Consider the following 21,557-nt stretch of genomic DNA (forward strand, 5'->3'; position numbering starts at 1 on the left):
CCAGAAATTCTTCTGGGTGTGGTAATTCTTAAAACAAGCACCAACACACAGCCCAGGCTTTGAAGGACAATCTGGGCAGTACATTCGAGTCTCCCTCCGGATACCTCTTCGAAAACACACTCTACATTTCTTAGCTGGAAAGTCTTTTTTGGGTGTGGGAGGAATGTGCTCAGCAAAGTGGCGATCTTTCAATCTAGCCACATCCTCCACCACTGCTTCTCTAGGAACTCTGGCCTGTTCCACCACAATAAGGCTCTCTATCACTGACTCCTGAAATTTCACAAATGTCATCTTTGAGTCTGGAGACCTATCCCTAAACACAATAAAAGCATTGAAGGTTGCTAAGTGGAAGAGGTGAAGTGCTAACTTCTTATACCAAACATAAGACTTACGAATAGCAGTATAAGGTTCCAACCTCTGGTCAACTCTATCTACACCTCCCATGTGCTTATTATAATCTAAAATGCACACAGGTTTGCGCACTTCAGCAACCTGGCCCCAAACAGTCACAGGGGAAGTACTCTCATCATGGATGGTACTTAGCATGTAGACATCCCTCTTGTCTGAAAATTTCAAAGCTAGCAGCTCCTCGTTCCGCAAGGCACAGCACTGTCCCCTCTCAAGTTTTTTACAGACAAGCTCCCTTGGATAGCCTTTCCGGTTAGAACGGATTGTGCCACAAGCAACTGTGTCCACTCTAAACAATTCCTTGAACAACTGCACACCAGTGTAGAAGTTATCTACATACAAATGGTGACCTTTGTTGAACAGTCGTCTACCAAGATCCCACACTATTTTCTCAGTAACTCCAAAAGTGGGAGGACAACCAGGGGGGTCAATATTGGAATCCCTACCAGTGTACACACGGAAACTATACACATATCCTGTCCTACTTTCAGACAGCATATACAATTTAATTCCATATCGTGCCCTTTTGCTAGGAATGTACTGCCTAAAAACCAAACGACCCTTGAAGAGGACCAAAGACTCGTCCACACTTATCTCTTTGCCTGGAACATAGACCTCCGAAAACCGATCTACAAAATGATCAAGGACAGGCCTAATCTTAAAAAGACGGTCAGAATCTGGGTGATCTCGTGGCAAGGCTAATGCATTGTCAACAAAATGCAGCATCCTAAGAAGAAGCAAATACCGATTACGACTCATGGTAGCTGGAAATATAGCTGTTGCCATCAAGGGACTAGTAGACCAATAAGAAGCCAGTGACGGCTTCCTTATCAACCCCATCAAAAAAGTAAAACCCAAAAACTTTTTTAGCTCCTCCAAATTTGTGGGAATCCACTGGGCAGCTCTAGAGTGTGGCCTAAGTCTAGCAGCGTTGTCCCTCAAATGCTGCTCCGCATACAAATTAGTCTGCTCAACAATCTCTTCCAAAAACACATCATCCATGAATAACTCAAAGAAATTGATAGGCATAAAGTTCTCTGTATTGGCGTTACACCCCGGGAGACCAGTAAAGGCAGGCAACTCTGGCTGCTCCATGTTTGGGGCAACCCAGACATCAGGTCTTATAACGGGAAACCTTTCAGCCCCAGGTTGCTGCACTATTGGCACATCAATGTCCTCCTCTAAAACAGAACCTTCATCTGCACTGAGTGTGGCTTCATCATCAGAAGATTCCCCTCCAACAGAAACATCACTGCCAGAATCTCTGACTTCCTCCTCTGCCTCAGATGCAGAGTCCGTCTCATAGTCATGATCAGACTGTGACTCAAAAAGCATACCAACCACCTGCTGAGCGGTCATCCTGCGGCTAGCCATGATCTCTCCTGCTAAAATTAACTGGACAAATTCACCACCAACAACCAGCACTGTGTAAGACAAGTAACAAAGTGTAGCTTTGTTAGTAAGAGTTACAAACTCAAAAACTATACCGCTCACTTGCCTGAAAAAGCTTGATTCACCAGCAACTACACAGCAATCACCAATGATATCCCACTAAAAAGAAAGAAAGAAAGGCAAATTAGAAATAAGACACAACAAATATCATTGTGCACAAACCTAAGGACAATTTCACACACAATCCTGCATTTAGTACACCCCCTACAAACATGTCATTCATGCATGGCAACAATACTCCTTTGGAGTAAATTGTTTTTACTTACCTAAAACATGCAACTGTGCAAACTGCAGGTCAACCACCGCCAAAACCGCAAGGAGCCACAGCAAATAAAGCAAAAGCTTTGAACTAGAACAAAAAGGAGGAAATTTTTTTTTATCACAAATGCAAAGACTTCTTCAGTTGACAAACACCCCACCATCAAACATTTTAGAAATTGGTGCCTAAGTGGATTCTGTCATAGGGGCAGATGGGCCTACTAAAAAAATAGGCCTGTCTGCCCCAAGGAAGCCAGAAAATACCTTTAGTACTGTGTCCCCATGGAGAGCGACCCTTGCCAAAGGGGACAGCCCTCAAACAAAAAAAAACAAAAAAAACACACACAACACTATCCCTGGTGCCTAAGTGGCTTCTGCCCCCTTGGGGGCAGGTGGGCCTAAGAAAATAGGCCCATCTGCCCCCAGGGGGTGTAGAAATGGCCAACAGGTCAATGCCCCCCTTGGGGGGGCGCCCCGTGACCAAGGGGACGCCCCCCCACAAAAATAAACACATAAAAAAAAATCCCTGGCGTTCTAGTGGTTTCTGCCCCCCTTGGGGGCAGATCAGCCTAAAAATAATAGGCTGATCTGTCTCCAAGGGGTGCAGAAATGGCCTGGGTACATGTGCCCCCAAAGTGGGGGGCGACCCTTGCCCAAGCCCCCCCCCATCCACTAACACACACACACACACTATCCCTGGTGTCTACGTGGCTTCTGCCCCCCTTGGGGGCAGGTGGGTCTAGAAAAATAGGCCCATCTGCCCCCAGGGGGGGCAGAAATGGCCAACAGGTCAATGCCCCCCTTGGGGGGGCGCCCCGTGCCCGAGGGGACGCCCCCCCACAAAAATAAACACATAAAAAAAAATCCCTGGCGTTCTAGTGGTTTCTGCCCCCCTTGGGGGCAGATCAGCCTAAAAATAATAGGCTGATCTGTCTCCAAGGGGTGCAGAAATGGCCTGGGTACATGTGCCCCCAAAGTGGGGGGCGACCCTTGCCCAAACCCCCCCCCATCCACTAACACACACACACACACACACTATCCCTGGTGTCTACGTGGCTTCTGCCCCCCTTGGGGGCAGGTGGGTCTAGAAAAATAGGCCCATCTGCCCCCAGGGGGGGCAGAAATGGCCAACAGGTCAATGCCCCCCTTGGGGGGGCGCCCCGTGCCCGAGGGGACGCCCCCCCACAAAAATAAACACATAAAAAAAAATCCCTGGCGTTCTAGTGGTTTCTGCCCCCCTTGGGGGCAGATCAGCCTAAAAATAATAGGCTGATCTGTCTCCAAGGGGTGCAGAAATGGCCTGGGTACATGTGCCCCCAAAGTGGGGGGCGACCCTTGCCCAAGCCACCCCCCATCCACTAACACACACACACACACACACTATCCCTGGTGTCTACGTGGCTTCTGCCCCCCTTGGGGGCAGGTGGGTCTAGAAAAATAGGCCCATCTGCCCCCAGGGGGGGCAGAAATGGCCAACAGGTCAATGACCCCCTTGGGGGGGCGCCCCGTGCCCAAGGGGACACCCCCCCACAAAAATAAACACATACAAAAAAATCCCTGGCGTTCTAGTGGTTTCTGCCCCCCTTGGGGGCAGATCAGCCTAAAAATAATAGGCTGATCTGTCTCCAAGGGGTGCAGAAATGGCCTGGGTACATGTGCCCCCAAAGTGGGGGGCGACCCTTGCCCAAGCCCCCCCCCATCCACTAACACACACACACACACACACTATCCCTGGTGTCTACGTGGCTTCTGCCCCCCTTGGGGGCAGGTGGGTCTAGAAAAATAGGCCCATCTGACCCCAGGGGGGGCAGAAATGGCCAACAGGTCAATGCCCCCCTTGGGGGGGCGCCCCGTGCCCAAGGGGACGCCCCCCCACAAAAATAAACACATAAAAAAACATCCCTGGCGTTCTAGTGGTTTCTGCCCCCCTTGGGGCAGATCAACCTAAAAATAATAGGCTGATCTGCCCTCAAGGGGGGCAGAAATGGCCCTAAAAGACATGCCCCCCAAAGGGGAGCGACCCTTGCCCAAGGGGGCGCCCCCCCATCCACTACACACACAATCCCTGGTGCCTAAGTGGCTTCTGCCCCCCTTGGGGGCAGATGGACCTAAAAAAAATAGGCCGATCTGCCCCCAAGGGGGGCAGAAATGGCCAACAGTTCTCTGCCCCCTTGGGGGGGGCGCCCCTTGCCCAAGGGGGCACCCCCTCCCAACATACCTGCACAGAAAATATAATTCCCTGGTGATCCAGTGGTTTCTGCCCCCCTTGGGGGCAGATCCGCCTAAAAAGTAGGCCAATCTGCCCCCAAGGGGGGCAGAAATGGCCGTAACTAATTGCCCCCACAAGGGGAGCGACCCTTGCCCAAGGGGCCGCTCCCCGCCAGCAAGAAACACGAGCAAACAACAAAAAAAACAAATCCCTGGTGTCTAGTGGGCATTCCTGCTGCCCGATCGCAATGCGATCGGGCAGCAGGAATGCTCAAAGAGACACCGGGGGAAAGGAAAAGCCTTTCCTTTCCCCCGGTGCCTCTTTAGCCCAAACCCCCCACCCACCGGGAAGAGGAACTCACCTCTTTCCTCGTCTCCGCACAGGAAGCAAATGGCTTCCTGTGCGGCGAAATCCCCATAATTAAGTGAGCGCGCTATCACGCGCTGACGTCATTATGGGGGGGTGGGGGGGTCGGGGGTGGAAGGGGAAGGGCTTCCCCTTCCATCCCTGACTTTGGGGGGGTGGGGACAAGCACACAGAGGGAGCGAGAGCGCTCCCTCTGGGCTGTGTGCCGAGGACGTAGTGGTTACGTCCTCGGCACAGCAGCACTGTGCCGCGGGACGTAACCACTACGTCCGCGGCACAGAAGGGGTTAAAGACTTTGTGCCACATTTCATTGTGTATGTTTTAGAACGGTTGATTTTAAGACCTAATTCTTCCATGTAATTAGCAAAAGTTGCCAGAAGGCGCTGCAAGGCTACTGGGGTTTGTGCCATAAGAACAGCATCATCGGCATACATGAGAACTGGGATCAGTCGACAGCCGAATTGTGGTAGGTCTCTACATTCTGTGGATAGTACAGACTCCAGTCTATTTATGTATAATGAAAAAAGAAAAGGGGCTAGAACACAGCCTTGTCGTACCCCATGGTTTATGGCAAAAGGAGTAGTACAGTCCCCCAAATTGTACCCTTGCACTACTTCTGGAGTATAGTTCCCTGATGAAGTGAGCTATAGTTTCATCTACCCCCAATTGCAACAGGATATGCCATAGTTTACTATGAATTACACAATCGAACGCCGAGGTCAAGTCTACAAAAACAAGATATTGTTTCCTACAAGTTTTCTTTCTTGGCATTCGTATATTTGCCAATCAGGATGTCTAGATTCAGGGCCTGTTCCACCGTCCCTATCCCTGACCGAAAACCATATTACAGGTCCGTTAAGATGTTATTGGCTTCAGCCCACTCTTGTAATCTGTTCAATATGATATGCCCTGCAATCTTTGCAAGGGTGTCAAGAAGCAAGATTGGTCTATAGCATGCAGGGTTTTGGTGATCACCTTTTTTGAATATTGGGACTAAAATGGACTCCGCCCAGGTTGAAATAAAACCTGTGGCGCAGCACACTCCCAGAACCTGTGTCAGTAAGGGGCCCCACAGGGCAGTGTTAGAGTTATAGATATCAACTGGGACTCCGTCTGGGCCTGGTGCTTTCCCACTCTTGCTGGGATTTATAGCATCAATAACCTCATTTAAACGAAATGATGGAACAATAGGCAGTAGATTGCCTCTATGATCTTCCTTGTCTGAGATTACCTTTTTTCGAACAGTATATTTCAGAGAAATGTGCAATCCATTCCTCTTCCGGAATGGCTATTTCAATGCTAGGTGATATTCTTTCTCCCAGCACTGGAGAATTTATGACCTTCCAAAATGTTGCGTTATTATTTTGGAGACTTGCTTCATACAAAATATTCCAGGCCTCCTCTTTTAAGAATTTTTTCCTATTTTTTACAGCCTTCTTATACTCATATCTAAGTATAGAGATCTCATTCTTGCTTGTGTTTTGCTTTTGTGGGGTCTTTTTAAGTTTTTTATGGGCCCGTGTACATTCATTATCAAACCACCCTTTTTTTTTCCGAGGTCCAGACACTTCCGCATTTACAGTGAGTGACTTTTTGATTCCCGTTGTAATTATGGTAAAAGCTCTAATGCATTCCTGTGAGCTTATATTGTCAGTGAGACAGATCTTAACCTCTTTAGCATGATCACTCAGCAGCTGTTTCGTAAAACCTATTGGTTCGATCTGAGACCACCATAGGAAATATCCATTTCTTGCGCCCAATTCTATGTTGATAATATTATCCATATTTCCCTTATTTTTCTTTTTGTCTAAAGGCAGTGCGAGATGTATACTATGGGGATAATGATCGCTCAGTGCAATATCGTAAGTTTGGTACTCAGATACACTATAGACAAAATTATTAGATGTTAAAATAAAGTCTATTGTTGTGTTTGCGCCTCTGCCATTAAAGGTGAGTTTGATCTGTGATTTACTATCATGTAGTCCATTTGAGAGTAATAGGTCAAATTTGAACATTGTTTCGTATTGCTCCCATATGGATTATGGCTAACATGAGGCTGGTCATAATTTCCTCCTACATATAGACCGCAAGCTTTCTCAGCTAATTGTGTACATAAATGTATATTAAAATTGCCTCCACATGCAATCAAACTCTCTTTCCGCATAGAATTAAATACAAATTCTAGTTCATCCTGTAGTTGTCTAATAATGTGTAGAATTTTGTGTGGAGAAGCATTATTGTAAAAATTAACAATGACTAACTGCAGTGTATTTTTTAGTTCGCGTAAAATCAGCTGATAGAAGACATTTGTGGTTAGGGTGGTTACTTTTATCAGATCAAGCTTGTTAGAAATGTAGGTACATAGCCCCCCCTTTGGCCTGCCATGTGCAGAGGTAATCGCGGGAGTATGAATCGTCCTATATCCATTTATATGTATGGGATCTATACACCAGGTCTCTTGAAGGCACACGCAAAGGAATGATCCAATAAAACCTAGCCTGTCATCATTTTCAGTTTTACTGCGAAGGCCTGCCAAGTTCAAAACAGAAATTTTACAACTGATGTAACTGTCCATGGTCCCTGAACATCTGAGACAGCGAGCCTGTCTTTCTTAATCACTATGTTTGAGAAGTCCCTACCTCCGTACATGGAATGGATGTTTGGGTGGGCAGATGGACAAAGTCTCCTCCTTCTAGCACTCCATTTATGAAATCTTGCTGTTCTTTTTTTACTTCCATGAGTACATCCCGCCACTTCCCATTTGGCCATTTTTATTGTTTGATGAATCAAATACAGATTTCACAATGGTAGATCTCCTCCTATCATCAACATGATCAGCCAGCAGTCAATCCACTTCCTCCAGAGGCGGGAGGACTTGGAATCTATTATTGGTAGGGACGATATAGTTGCTCTCAATTTTACTCTGTGAATTTTACTCTAAAGGAAGTAGTGAAATGCCATGATTGGATGCCTGTCGGAAACTTATGGTTCTCAGAATATCTTCAACCAGTTTTGGAGTTTTATAAGAGAGTACCACACAATCTCCCATTAGTGTTTTCTGACTTCTGCTCACCCATTTGACTCTCCTAACCATTTTTATATCTTCAAATAGTATACTGGTCATGCCAGGTTTCAGGCGGGATCCTATCCAGTTTAAGGATTCATTTCTCAATGCTGTCCATGTTTCCCAGTTTTCACTAGAAATGGTAGGGACATTTGCAAGGACCACTACATAAAAGGTCACTGCAAAAGCTACCTATAAGTCCCTAGTATATGGTAGGGCATGTAGGTTTAGTGACCCCGGCCTTGCTGGCTGCTTTTAAATTAAAGTGATATGCAAATTCGACTTTGGAATTAAAAGTAGTTCCAAAGTCTTAATCTACCTTATTTTTACATATAAGTCACCCCTAAGGTGTGCCCTATGTGCCCCTAGGGCTGGGTGCCATGTAACTATAAGCAGGGACCTTATAAAAATAGTTTTATAAGCCCTGGTGAGGTAAAAACAGCCAAATTCGTTTTCCCTCATTGTAGTGAATGGCCTCCATAGGCTAGAATGGGGAGACCTTATTTTAATTTTAAAAGTCCCCTTAAGTAACAGATACAAAGAGTGTGGTATCAAATTAATTGGTATAATAAATCCCACAACTTCCAGTTGTTGGATTTAATATAACTTGTTCAGGTAAAGAGTTTTAAACTTTACCTGAAAAGTTGCCAAGTTCAGCCCTGCAGTGTTTTTGCTGCTGTGCTCTGATTGGACAGCCTCTGGCACCCTGGCCACGCTGCCTTGATGAGGTGTGAAGTGGCCTGGCTTCACACAAAGAGATGTGCCAGTGGGAGGAGATCTCCCCTCAGATGGTGAGGCAGGAAGGGGGAGGGATGCCAAACTGGTCTTCAAAGGCAGAGAAGCACATTTGGAGCAACCCAGCAACAACCCCACATCCTGCAAACCCAGACAATTAGGTGCCCCCTTGATTAGATTGGGAGAGGGCAGGAGAGGGGTGTGTTTAGGATTTATAGCCACACCAGTGGATGGGTTCAGCCAGATGTAACCTCCAAAAATCACTTTCAGCCATGATGGATTTTGAGGAATGTTGCTCCCTGGGATTGATTTTTGCCACACTTCCCAGGAAGTGGTCATCACAGGGGGAAGGACCCTGCACCCGATTGGAGAACCAGCGACCCCCCTGTTTTTCACCGAGGAGCAGGGATAGAACTGACGGACTTGTACCAACACCTCAGTTCCCTACCAGATCCCTACCGGGAAGAACTACAGAAGAAGAAGAAGGACTGCCCTGCTGAACCCCTGGCCTGCACCTGGACCCTGCACTCTGAAGGACTGCACAATCTGCACACTTGGGCTTCACCACAAGAAGGACTTTGCCTGGCTTTAACTGGTTCAAGGAGGGACTCCGTGTTTGCTACAGGTGAAAAACTGCTAACCGGAGTCCCCTGCACCAACTCCTGAAGAAACCAACCAGCTGACCACTGTCCAGTGGTCAAAAAGGAGTTTGTGCCAGGTGCATTCTAGGAGTTGTAGTCCACACCCCCAAGGATCATCTCAGAGCTTCTGGAACCTTGGGGTGAGCTGTGGACCCCAAAAGAACCTTAAAGGAACATCTGGAAGAAGATCCAGAAGTTTGGAGAACTTTTGGGAAAAAGCTCCATAGAGGGACTGACCCACCACAGCAACTCTAGCCAGCATGCCTCAACCGCGACCCGGCCTGACTTGCGAGTTCGTCCCGATGAAGAAAATCTCCCAAAAAGAGACTAAGTCCGAACGTAGGAAGTTGACCGGGACCTCCCAGCCATCGTATCCGAGGAGGGCTCTAAGGACGTCGGATCAAGATCCAGGTTTACCGTGGTCAAAGGATTTTCACCTCAAAAAAACGACCAAGTCCGAAGGTAAAAATCTCCACCAACCGCTCCCGCGACACGTATCCGGAGAAGAGTTCCAGGAGGTCGGATTGGACTGGCAGGTTCCTCCCACTGAAGAAAATCTTCAGAAAAACGACTAAGTCCGAAGGTAAACTTTTGACCGGGGCCTGCCACGGGCTGTAGCCGAGCCGGGCTCCCTCACGGTCGGCCTTAAACTTTGACTTTGCCCCGGTCGAGGTGCGACCAGATGACTAGATTGGCGCTTTTTGTTTCTAGGCGCTAGAAAACAATAATTCTTTAAAAATTCATATCTCCGGTTCCCCTTATCCGATTTGATTTGTTTTTGTGTCATTTTAAAGATAAAAATATAATCTATTTTAACAATTGGTTGTGGATTTTTAAACTCTTTCCTGTGTTTTATTTAATTACTGTTTTGTGATATTTGAATGCTTTACACTCTGTCTCCTAAGTTAAGCCTTGTCGCTTGTTGCCAAGCTACCAAGGGTTGAGCTGGGTTTAATTTACTGAGACCTTACCGGACTTAAGTGGAGGTTAGTGGCCTATTGCTAAGTGTAGGTACTTACCTGCCGTTACCAATAACCTATTTTCCAACAGTGTGGCACTGATTAGCTAATGATGTGGTTGGCAATGCATGTCGCTCTGTAACTGAGCGTAAGTTTAAGTCGATTGCACCACTAGATTGAGAAGTTATAATAATTGGATCTGGTGTTCGTGCCTTTGCCAAATTAAGAATAGACTCCACATTATTCTCCACTTGAATTAAGTGCTGAAGCAGTATATAAAAATAAGTTTTAACTATATGTTCCAAAGCTCTAATGGTGTCTAGAATATTTGCTTGTGGCTTTACTGTAATTCCAGTTGTCTTCTGATGGGATTTCATAGTGACAGTTTTAATTTGAGGCTGTCTAGAAAATTGAGTAGCTATGTTACCCTGGTTACAGGTTTCGGATATCTGTGAGGTTAAAACACCTCCCCTTTGAGATATCCTGGGTTTCCTTATGCGTTTGGGCAGTGGTGAAGAGTCTTCAACCTCTAGTAAAGACTCGTTTATATATTGAATGCACCCATTTGGACCCTTTTCCTGATCCCTACTTTCTATTACCTTTGGCTGTTGTGGGGGAGATAGTTCTGTAGGAGGGAAATTTGTATGAGAGGGTAAGGCTTCAAAAGGGCCCCTCTGTGTTATTATCCTCTCCTCAACATTTGTAATCTGTTTTTCAATAACCCCCATTGCTCCTGAGCTGTATTTTAATATTGATGTATGATCTTGATAGAGAGATGTATCTTTTGTGCTTAGTTGCTTCCTCTTATCCATGTCTGGCTTTCAATCCTACACTCAAGTGCTATGTTAATGTAACTTAAAACACTTCTTGCCAATTAGGATGCCTATTCACACACAATACAAAAAGCTCAAACTATGCAAAATGGAACTTAATGTACAAACTGTAAAACCTGTTAAGTTGTATGAAATTATATAAATATAAATGTTTTAAAACTTTAATGAAAAAATCAGGGACAAGCAGACAGCGAAGTCACTCTGGTATGTCCCACCAGGTTTCAATACTTAGGGGGTCATTACGACCCTGGCGGTCTCCGACCGCCAGGGGTAATGTAGAGTAATGTAGAGTAATGTAGAGTCCGTACCGCCAACAGGCTGGCGGTACGGAGGTCCTTATTACGACCGCGGCGGGGATAAGCAGCGCTGCCCTGGGGATTATGACACCCCTACCGCCAGCCTGTTTCTGGCGGTTTGCACCGCCAGGAAGAGGCTGGTGGTAAGGGGTGTCCTGGGACCCCTGGGGTCCCCTGCACTGCCCATGCCATTGGCATGGGCAGTGCAGGGGCCCCCTAACAGGGCCCTGGCCAGCTTTTCACTGTCTGCATAGCAGACAGTGAAAAGCGCAACGGGTGCAACTGCACCCGTCTCACGGCCGCAACACCGCCGGCTCCATTAGGAGCCGGCTCCTATGTTGCGGCCTCATCCCCGCTGGGCCGGCGGGCGCAAACTTGGTTTGCGCCCACCGGCCCAGCTGTAATGTCGTAATGGGGGCCGCGGGAGTGCGGCCGCATTGGCGGCCGCACGCCGGTTACACCGCCGCCCACCAATGTCGTAATGACCCCCTTAGAGTTATACCTGTAAGCTAGAACTAGCCCATACTACAAAATATCTGTCCATGCGACCCCAAAAGAACAGATGTACCAACTGGGGCTACTGCCAGAATTGCCGAACACACACCTGATCCTGCTCTCTTCTTCCCAGCGATCAAGAATTTAGAGGGGTGGCCCAGCCCAGCCTCATCCAGGCGATGATGGGCGAAAGACGGGTCCGCCCTTGGCCCATGCGCGTCATGCGCTGTGGGGTGCTCTAGCGCGTTTATAGCGCTCGTTGTATGGCTCCGCCCCTCCAACCTCCGACCTCACGGGCGCTTGGGACAGGGAGTCCCTCCTGGTCTCTGCTTCATTCGTGTCCCACGCTGCGGGGTGCTCTAGCGCGTTTACAGCGCTTGTTGCGTGGCTCCACCCCCTCTGACCTCCGACCTCATCAGACGCTTGGGGAAGGGTGTCCCTCCTGGTCTCTGCTTCGTTCGCGTCCCGCGCTGTGGGGTGCTCTAGCGCGTTTATAGCGCTCGTTGCGTGGCTCAGCCCCCTCCTACCTCACGGGGCGCTTGGGACAGGGAGTCCCTCCTGGTCTCTGCTTCGTTCGCGTCCCGCGCTGCTGGGTGCTCTAGAGCATTTATAGTGCTTGTTGCATGTCTCCGCCCCCTCCGACCTCACGGGGCGCTTGGGACTTGGAGGCCCTCCTGGTCTCTGCTTTGTTCACGCCTCACGCTATGGGGTGCTCTAGCGAGTTTATAGTGCTCGTTGCATGACTCCGCCCCCTATGACCTCCGACCTCACGGTGCGCTTTGGGCAGGGAGTCCCTCCTGGTCTCTGCTTTATTCGCGTCCATATGATGGAGTCTTAAATATAGGTTGTCCTTTCAAAGGGGTAAGATGTAGTAAATCATCAAAAACAATCAAATTCATTCCTCCAAAGAGCACATCATAGTCAGTCTTAGATATCTGCTGCATTCTCAAATGCACAAAGGCAAGCATTAAGGTTGAGACATGCTCACCTTGTCAAAAATTGAAAGCTTAAGGGACAGATTTAGAACGCCCTATTGCCACTGGAGTATCACTTTTAGTGACGCTCCAATGGCGCTATGCATTACATCCTATTTACAAGGTGGCGTTGAGCCATATTTTGTGGCCTAACACCACCTTGTAAATACGGCCCCTTCACACACAGCACTTTGCGTGGAAGTGGCGTGCAGTGGGTGTTGCTGTGAAGCGTGCCATAGCAAAACCCACTGCATTATGCTTCTGCCCCAGATTTACAAATTTTTGTAAACCTGAGGCAGCACCAAAGTATAAAACCACCCCAGGGGTGGAGTTAGCATGGTGCAGCGAGGAGAAATGCTTTCATTTCTCCTCATTTTTTGTTCTTTCTATGTGTGCTGCATTCTGCAGCACGCATATAAAGTGCAAATTGCCATTGAAGATTGTTTTTGTGCAGGAAGGTGTTCCTTCCTGCACAAAAGCAAATCTTTCCCACAGCGCAGCCATCCTTGCATGGTGCAAGGGTGGCTTCATTGGTGCTCAACAGCAAATGTTATGCGAGTGAAGGGGGCAACACAGGGGTGCACTGTATTCGATGAAATATGGTGCATCACTGTGATTTGAAAATGACAGAGCGCAGCACTGCCAAATGTGGCGCAGCATCGTGCTCCATCATTTTCTTTCAAATCTGGACCTTAGTTTCCTTAAAACTCTGGAAACTTCATGGCAAGCTTCACCAGATATCTTTTGGTATTCAATTGTATTGTTGTGTTCTACATGGAGCATTAGCAGACAATGCAATGTAATTCCTTTGATATTGTGTGCAGCTAATCCAGTAGGAGCTGTGACTTCACACAATAAAATAGAGTCTGTAGTTTTCTGCAGATATGTTGTTAGAACTTGTATTAGAAAGCTTTTTCCAGCTACTCTTTTTCCACTGTAATATAAACAAATTGGTTTAAAACTTGACCATTTACATTGATTGTTTTCATTCTGTAATCCTTAGTTTATTTTTTCTTTGACTTCCATGATATTTCTTTCTGCTCATTATTGAGTTGGTCTACTAAATCTTCCAACGTACATTTTTCTTCTCTTACTTCTTGCATTACTGTCTCCACTTCATTCATTGCTATTGCAGCTTAATTTTCTATGTTTGACTGTCCAAAAGTATCTTGACTAAGAGGTGCAGAACTTTGGCTGCTTTGTAAACTTTCCTTTGCAATCTCAGTCGCAATTGTTTCTTCTTGTTTCATTTCTTCATTTAACATTTTCACATAGCTTGGAAATATTACACTTAAAGAGTGTCTTTCAAAGCATAGAAAGAGTCTCCATCACAGTCAAATTGTGCAAGTAACTCTGTTTCAGATTGTCAAGGTTTGAATAGCTAGAGAAGTGCCAAGTAGAAAACAACCTCTTTTTTTCAGCAGTTTGAAAAGGAAGTTTTCTTTGGTTAATTAAGTTACCCTTTGCTTGCCAAACTTAACAATCATCACAACCAGCTACACTATATTTGCCTTTATCAATAGTTTCTGAAACATGACTGCTACACCTATAGTTTTGTAGAATTTCATAAAGGTACATATTTTCAAGGTGTACACTCCTTTTTGGATAGCATGTGACTAACATATTTGTTTTTACAATATCTGTTCTCTCTGGATCAAATTCTGCTAAGGACTGAATTTCTGGAAAAGATTTCAAAGCTCTGTTTCAAGTGTTTCCAAGGCCTAGGTTAACCCAAACAATTCCTCCGGACTTTGTGAACAAGCTAGCAGTGGGCATGAGAACTCAACCTATCACAACACTCATATGAACGTATCTCTCTGTTTGACAGCAGTTTCAGCCTGAAACTGTACAATTTAATTGCTAGATACTTTGCTGCAGAAATGTCCTCCCATGTTTCCTTCATCTCTGTTGTTTCTGACTTAGGCCCTCATTACGACCCCAGCAGTGAGTGATAAAGTGGCGGTAACACCGCCAACAGGCTGGCGGTAAGTGCTGCCAAATTATGACAATGGCGCTGATAACTCCCATAGACAGCCAATGTACCACACCAACCGCCAGGATGGAAACAACACTCACCATGGCGGTAGTCGGCAACAGCCAGGCAGAAGACAAAATACCGCCCACCATATTAAGACACTCGAATCCTCCACCTTTTCCGGGGTGGTACAAATGTCCTCAAAAGTCTGTGGAAACAGAGCTCAGAAGTGAAAGGACTCACCAGTGTAGACACAAGGAAGAACTACACCACCATGTAAACCGAACTACAAGTCTTCCCGATGATCTTCTACGTTATGCTCCACTTGGAACACCAATGCCGACGAAGACGACAACGGTGAGTACAGACGCCTAGCACACAAGGGAGAGCGGGAGGAAAATGACAGTGACACACAAATGCACAACACACACACAGCTGCACACTTAAACAAATGGTACACGACACACAATAAAACAAGGACCAGATTTCGGAAGTACTGACAATGTATTAGCATAGCAGAACCACCACACAACCCAAATATATACCCAGTCCAAAGTCATAAGGGCACAAAAGGCCACAGGGCATAGTCCAAGGCCCAACTTGTATTCTGACACATCTGGGCAAGAACACTACAGGGGCATTAGTTTGCAAGTGGGCAGACACCCCAGGGGGATGGGGGCACCTCAGCTGAATACGGGAACTTCCACACTGGTTCTGGAGGAGGGTCCATGCCCATTTTCCTTTGCTGGGGAGTACAAGGTCACAGTCTCTCAGGTGGGGAACATGCCAACTGATTCTGGAGGGGGCTCCATGCCCATTTCTCAGTGCTGAGAAGTGCAAGATCACAGTCTCTGAGCTGGGGAACATGCCCACTGCTTCTGGGGGGGGCTTCATGCCCATTATTCTTTGCTGGGGAGTACAAGGTCACAGTCTCTGAGCTGGGGAACATGCCCACTGCTTCTGGAGGGGGCTCCATGCCTATTATCCTTTGCTGAGTAGTGCAAGGTCACAGTCTCTCAGGTGGGGAACATGCCCACTGATTCTGGAGGGGGCTCAATGCCCATTTCTTGGTGCTGGGGAGTGCAAGGTCACAGTCTCTGAGCTGGGGAACATGTCCACTGCTTTTGGAGGGGGTTCCATGCCCATTATCCTGTGCTTGGGAGTGCAAGGTCACAGTCTCTCAGGCGAGGAACATGCCCACTGCTTCTGGAGGGGGCCTCTTGTGCAACAGTCCCTGGTGCGTGGCCTACATGTCCTCTGCTGGCGGTGATAGCTGCACTGCCTCAGCTGGTGGGGAGGGCTGCTCTGTGGAAACATGTGATGGTGCCTCCTGGCCTGCCTCTGCTGGCGGTGATAGCTGCACTGCCTCATCTGGTGGGGAGTGCTGCTCTGTGCAACAGGTGATGGTGCCTCCTTGGCTGCCTCTGCTGGTGGTGATAGCTGCACTGCCTCAGCTGGTGAGGAGTGCTACTCTGTGGCAACAGGTGATGGTGCCTCCTGGGCTGCCTCTGCTGGCAGTGAGGGCTCTGTGACCACAGGTGGTGGCGGAGGTGGTTTCACCCTCCCAGCCTCCGATGGAGTTGAAGGCTTCATTCCATCCATGGCAGGAGGTGTGGGCTTCTTCCCCTTCTTGGCTGTAGTTGTTGTGGGCTCCTTCCCCTTCCTGGCTGTAGTTATTGTGGGATCCTTCCCCGTCCTGGCTGTAGTTGTTGTGGACTCCTTCCACTTCCTGGCTGTAGTTGTTGTGGACTCCTTCCCCTTCCTGGCTGTAGTTGTTGAGGACTCCTTCCTCTTCCTGGCTATAGGTGTTGTGGGCTCCTTTCCCTTCCTGGCTGTAGGTGTTGTGGGCTCCTTCCTCTTCCTGGCTGTAGGTGTTGTGGGCTACTTCCCCTTTCTGGGTGTTGGAGTAGAATCCCTCACAGTCCTGCCTCCACTGTCCTCCTGGACTGTTTGGCTGAGGTGCTGGGCTGGCTGGTTGGCACTCTGGTTCTATGGGCAGGACGGGGGAGAGGGAGGGAAGAGGTAAAATTGGGCAAGTAAAAGCTTTTTAAGGAAGGTGGGGCGGGAGGAGGGAGGAGGAATGGGAGAGGAGGTTGAGGGAATGGTTGTGGGAGGTGTACGTCTGCTGGACTTGGGTGCAGGTGCATGGCCAGTGTGCGTGTGTGAGGTGGGTGGGTGTTGGGTGTCTGAGTGCTTGCGTTTGTGTCTTTTAGGAGGGGGGACAGGCACGGTGGGAGAGGACACAGGGGACAAGTGGATGATTGTTGTGGAGGTGTCTGCTAGTGAGTTGTGTGTGCTTCTTGGTGTGGTGATGCTGGTGGTGGGTGTTGAGACAGTGCATGCAGGTGTGAGTGTGGTTGTGACTGGGAGGGAGGTGGAGGAGGAGGAGGTGGGGAGACAATGGAGGCAGTGGAAGTGGTTGTGTCTGCAACTGTATGGTGTTTGTGTGAGTGCTTGTGGGATGAAGTGTGGTACTTGTGTCTTCCTGTGACACTCTTGGGTGTTGTCTTGTGTGCATGCTCGTCTATATGTGTGCCTGGGATGGGTTGGATTTGAGGAGAATGGGACTGGGAAATGGAAGTTGGAGGGGGGACAGTAGAAACAGGGACAATGGCTGCCATCAGTGAGGAGGCCAGAGCCTGAATCGATCTCTCTTGGGACGCCAATCCAGCGTGAATACCATCCAGGAATACATTGCATTGCTGCATCTGAGATGCCAGCCCCTGGATGGCATTCACAATGGTTGATTGCCCCACAGAGATGGATCTCAGGAGGTCAATAGCCTCCTCACTCAGGGCAGCAGGGCTCACTGGGAGGCGCCAGAGGAGCCTGGAGGGAAGGAGATGCCCACCCTCCTGAGTGAGTGGGTATGGGCATCTCGGTGAGGGACTACTGGGGTCAGTGCTGGTACGGGGGTGGTGGGTGTACCTGCAGCTGGGGAGGTCACAGAGGTGTCCGCCACCACCAGGGAACTCCCATTGGAGAAGGTATCTGAGTCTGTGTTGTCTCCTCCAGTCTCAGCCGTGGTGCTCCCCTCGCCCTCCATCCCATTGGTTCCCACAGCGTCGCCTCCAGGGTCCTATGGGATGAAGCTCCCTTTATCACCAGAGCCCCTGTTCCTCTGCCAGATGATGCTAATGTTTGCAAGGACAGGATGACAAAACAAGAACGGAGAGGAGAGACAAAGGATACACTTAGTCAGTGACTGAACCAACACCACTATTGGCATGCACATCACTGTCACACACAGGGACCAGACTTAAGCACTATACATTGCACCACCGGTGTTATGGCTAGTCACTAAGGCAAGATAAGGACCACACACCGCCAACTGCAGCACACCTGGGACCCACAATGCCATACCTGAAATGGACTGCTGACAAGCAAGGTTACCTGCATTTGCCATGCACCCTTTACCCTTCAGTTGACCCACGCTGCAATATCTGGCCCGGCCTTAGGGGCACCGACTAACCGGATACCGCCCGACCAACCAAAATATGTAATGATACCCACTGTACTCACCCTTTTGTGGCTGCTGTGATTCCCTCAAGCATCCATCCAGCTCAGGGTAGGCCACCGCCAGTATGTGGGCCATCAGGGAGGTCAGGGTCCGATGGGTACCCCTTACTCGCTGGGAGGCCATCCCCAGCTGGGCCTCCACGGTCTTCTGTGCCCAGCGTCTCAGGTCCTTCCACCGTTTCCGACAGTGGGTGCTCCGCCTACCATAGACCACCAGGGACCCACCGTCCTTGGTGATGGCACACCACAATCCCTTCTTTTGATGGGTGCTGACCTGCAGAGGCAATACAGACAGGAGAACACTAATAAACAAGCAGTCTAGCCTGTCACACAAATGGCCTACCTTACCCGTTTCCATCACCATTGGCACACACATAGCCTAGCGCACAACATGTACACCGCCAACATACAATCCCCCCAACCCCCACCCACCCTTACACGATGCTTTCACACACATCTCCATGCATCCTTGCCACATGCATAGTGGCCAAAGTGTTCTCACCTGTCAGTCTGGAGGCCCATACAGCTGTCACACAGGCCATGGTAGGTTCCAGACACAGGTCACAGCAGCACACGCACAGTAGGTGTTCGCCTGTTGAAGGTCAGGAAACAAGTGAGGAATCAGATAGAAAATGGTGGTCATGTCCACTGTGGTGTACACTGTCACCGCCGGCGTAGATCTCCATTGGTCACTGTACTCCATAGAGCCCCATATTATCCAATGAGGAATTGCTTGGTGGTGTAAGACCACCTTCCGCCACGACTTCCAACATCAGTGGAATTACCTCACTTCCACCTGCCACTCCTTATAGGACAGGTGGTCGAATTTTCAGGGGGAGGGGAACAGGCCTATCGACAATTACTGCTGTCCAGATTAGATTGGCACAAACTTCACCATTTTACACTGTCCTAACACATAAGTGCACCATGTGGACTGCAGTTGTGGTTTTGTTGTTCCAATTGTGACAGCCTACTCACTCTTGTGTCCTTTAGATACCTACTGCTGCGGATGAATACGAGGTGGAGACATAACCCCATGTACAGACCTCAGGTGGAGTTGGCTACACTAGAGGAGACCTATAAACTGGATAGGGCCACAATCATAGAGCTGTCTTCCCAGTTGGAGCCTGACCTGATATCAGCTATCCGTCATCCCACTGGGATCCCCCCTCTTGTGCAAGTTCTATCAGTGCTCCATTTCCTAGAAACTGGGTCTTTCGAAGTGACAATGGGATTGGCAGCAGGCATGTCACAGCCAATGTTTTCAATCGTGCTGGCAAGAGTTTTGTCTGCCCTGGTGAAACACATGTGCAGCTACATTTCTTTCCCCCAGGTGGAAGATTTGGCCACAGTGAAGGCTGGATTCTATGCAATGAGACATATCCCCAATATTATTGGTGCGATTGACGGGACACATATTGCGTTTGTTCTCAGAATGAACAGGTGTTCTGGAATCGTAAGAGTTTCCACTCAATGGTTATGCAAATGGTGTGCCTAGCAGACCAGTAAATTTCCCACGTCAATGCTAAGTATTCTGGATTGGTGCATGATGCCTTTGTTCTGAGGAATAGCAGCATCCCAAATGTGTTGGCCCCACTACAGAGGCACATGGTGTGGCTAATAGGTGGCTTTGGTCCCCACACACTCTATGTGAGAGTATGCATCTGGTGTCAACCCCATAGGACTGTGTGTAGTTAAATGTTGTCCCTCAAGACTTTCAGGTGACTCTGGCTCCTCAAACCTATCATGACTGCTGACCCCTGTGAGGAATGCCAGGACAAGGGCTGAAGAATGTTAAAATGAGGCACAATGGGTGAACCAGATGGACCATCGAGAGAACCTTAATCCTCCTGAAGGCCAGGTTCAGGTGCCTCATTCTGACAGGTGGGTCCCTGTGCAACTCACCCGAGAAGGTCTGCCAGATAGTAGTGGCATGCTGCATGTTGCACAACCTAGCCCTCAAATGCCATGTACCTTTTCTGCAGGAGGAGGAGACTGGAGATGCCCCTGTGGCAGCTGTGGACCCCGAGGACAGTGAGGATGAAGATGCTGAAGATGAGGACAACAGAACATCAGTAATTTGTCAGTACTTCCAATGACACACAGGTGAGACAGTGTAGATTAACATTTCCATGACTACTGGTGTATTCTGTCTGGCTGCGTTAAGCTGGCATTCACTTCCTTTTACCTCTACTTACTGTCACCTATGGTTTGTTATTTTGCAGATATTGGTGATATAACAACTGTGTACTGATGTGCTGATTACAGCCAGCTACAGGTCATTATTTCCATGCTGTCACAATGTACAGTACATTTGCAATGGATGTGTCTGGTTCCATGAATACACATTTTCAACACATGACATACAAGCAGTCGAGTTATGTCCCAGGGTGTTTATTGTAGTGCTGAAAAATTGAGGGGAAAGTGCAATGGAATGGGGTGATGATGGAGGAAAGACCAGGGTACTGTTCCAGTCTGTTTTTAACACAGGTGCAGTGTCCAAGGGGCCATTGGAAGGGGAGCAAAGGCAGTTCAAAGTGGACAAGGTGAGAGTGTGGGACACAAGGGGGACAATCAGGAGAGTCTAATTTTCTGGCAGAAGTCTTGGCAAGTGTCTCTGGCTTCTGTCTGGGTTGCAGGGAACATTTGCAGGGTGGTTCACCTTCTTCATGGGGAGGGATGCCTGTGGCCTGTGGGTCCTGTGGTGGGGCCTCCTGCCCACTAGCAGCAGGAATAGTGGAGGGCTTGCTGATGGACTGGCTCATGGTAGGTGCCCGCTGGTGTGCTGTTGCTTCCCTCATGATGTTGGCCATGTCTTCCAGCACCCCTGCTACGGAGCTCAGGGTGGTTTTGATGGCCTGCAAGTCCTCCCGGATCCCCTGATACATTTGTTCCTGCAGCCTCCTGTTCTCCTGCACTTTTTCTAGGATCTGGCCCATCGTGTCCTGGGAATGTCAGTAGGCTCCAAGGATCTCGGAGAGTGCCTCCTGGAGAGTCAGTTCTCTGGTCCTGTCCTTCCCCTGGTGTACTGCAGTCCTCTCAATGTCCTTGTTGGCCTGTGCCTCTGTCCCCTGAATGGTGTGCCCACTGCCACTAACTCCAGGTCCCTGATTGTCTTGGGTGCAAGGTGTGTCCTGGGGTCCCTTTACAGGTGGGCACACTGCTGATTGATGTGTCCTGGGGACAGAGGTGTGGGTATGCTATGTGGGTGCTGTTGTGTTGGATCATGTTGGGGGAGGCTCTGTGGTGGTCTGTGAGTAGGCATGGGTGACCAGCTGTCCAGTGGTCCCTGATGGGCCAGGTAGGTCATCCAGATCCAGAATTCCAGTCATCACTGGGTTCATCTTCTGTTGGGAGACTGGATAGTCGTGGC

Source organism: Pleurodeles waltl, chromosome 6 (genome assembly GCF_031143425.1).
Source record: "Pleurodeles waltl isolate 20211129_DDA chromosome 6, aPleWal1.hap1.20221129, whole genome shotgun sequence".
NCBI classification, from domain to species: Eukaryota; Metazoa; Chordata; class Amphibia; order Caudata; family Salamandridae; genus Pleurodeles; species Pleurodeles waltl.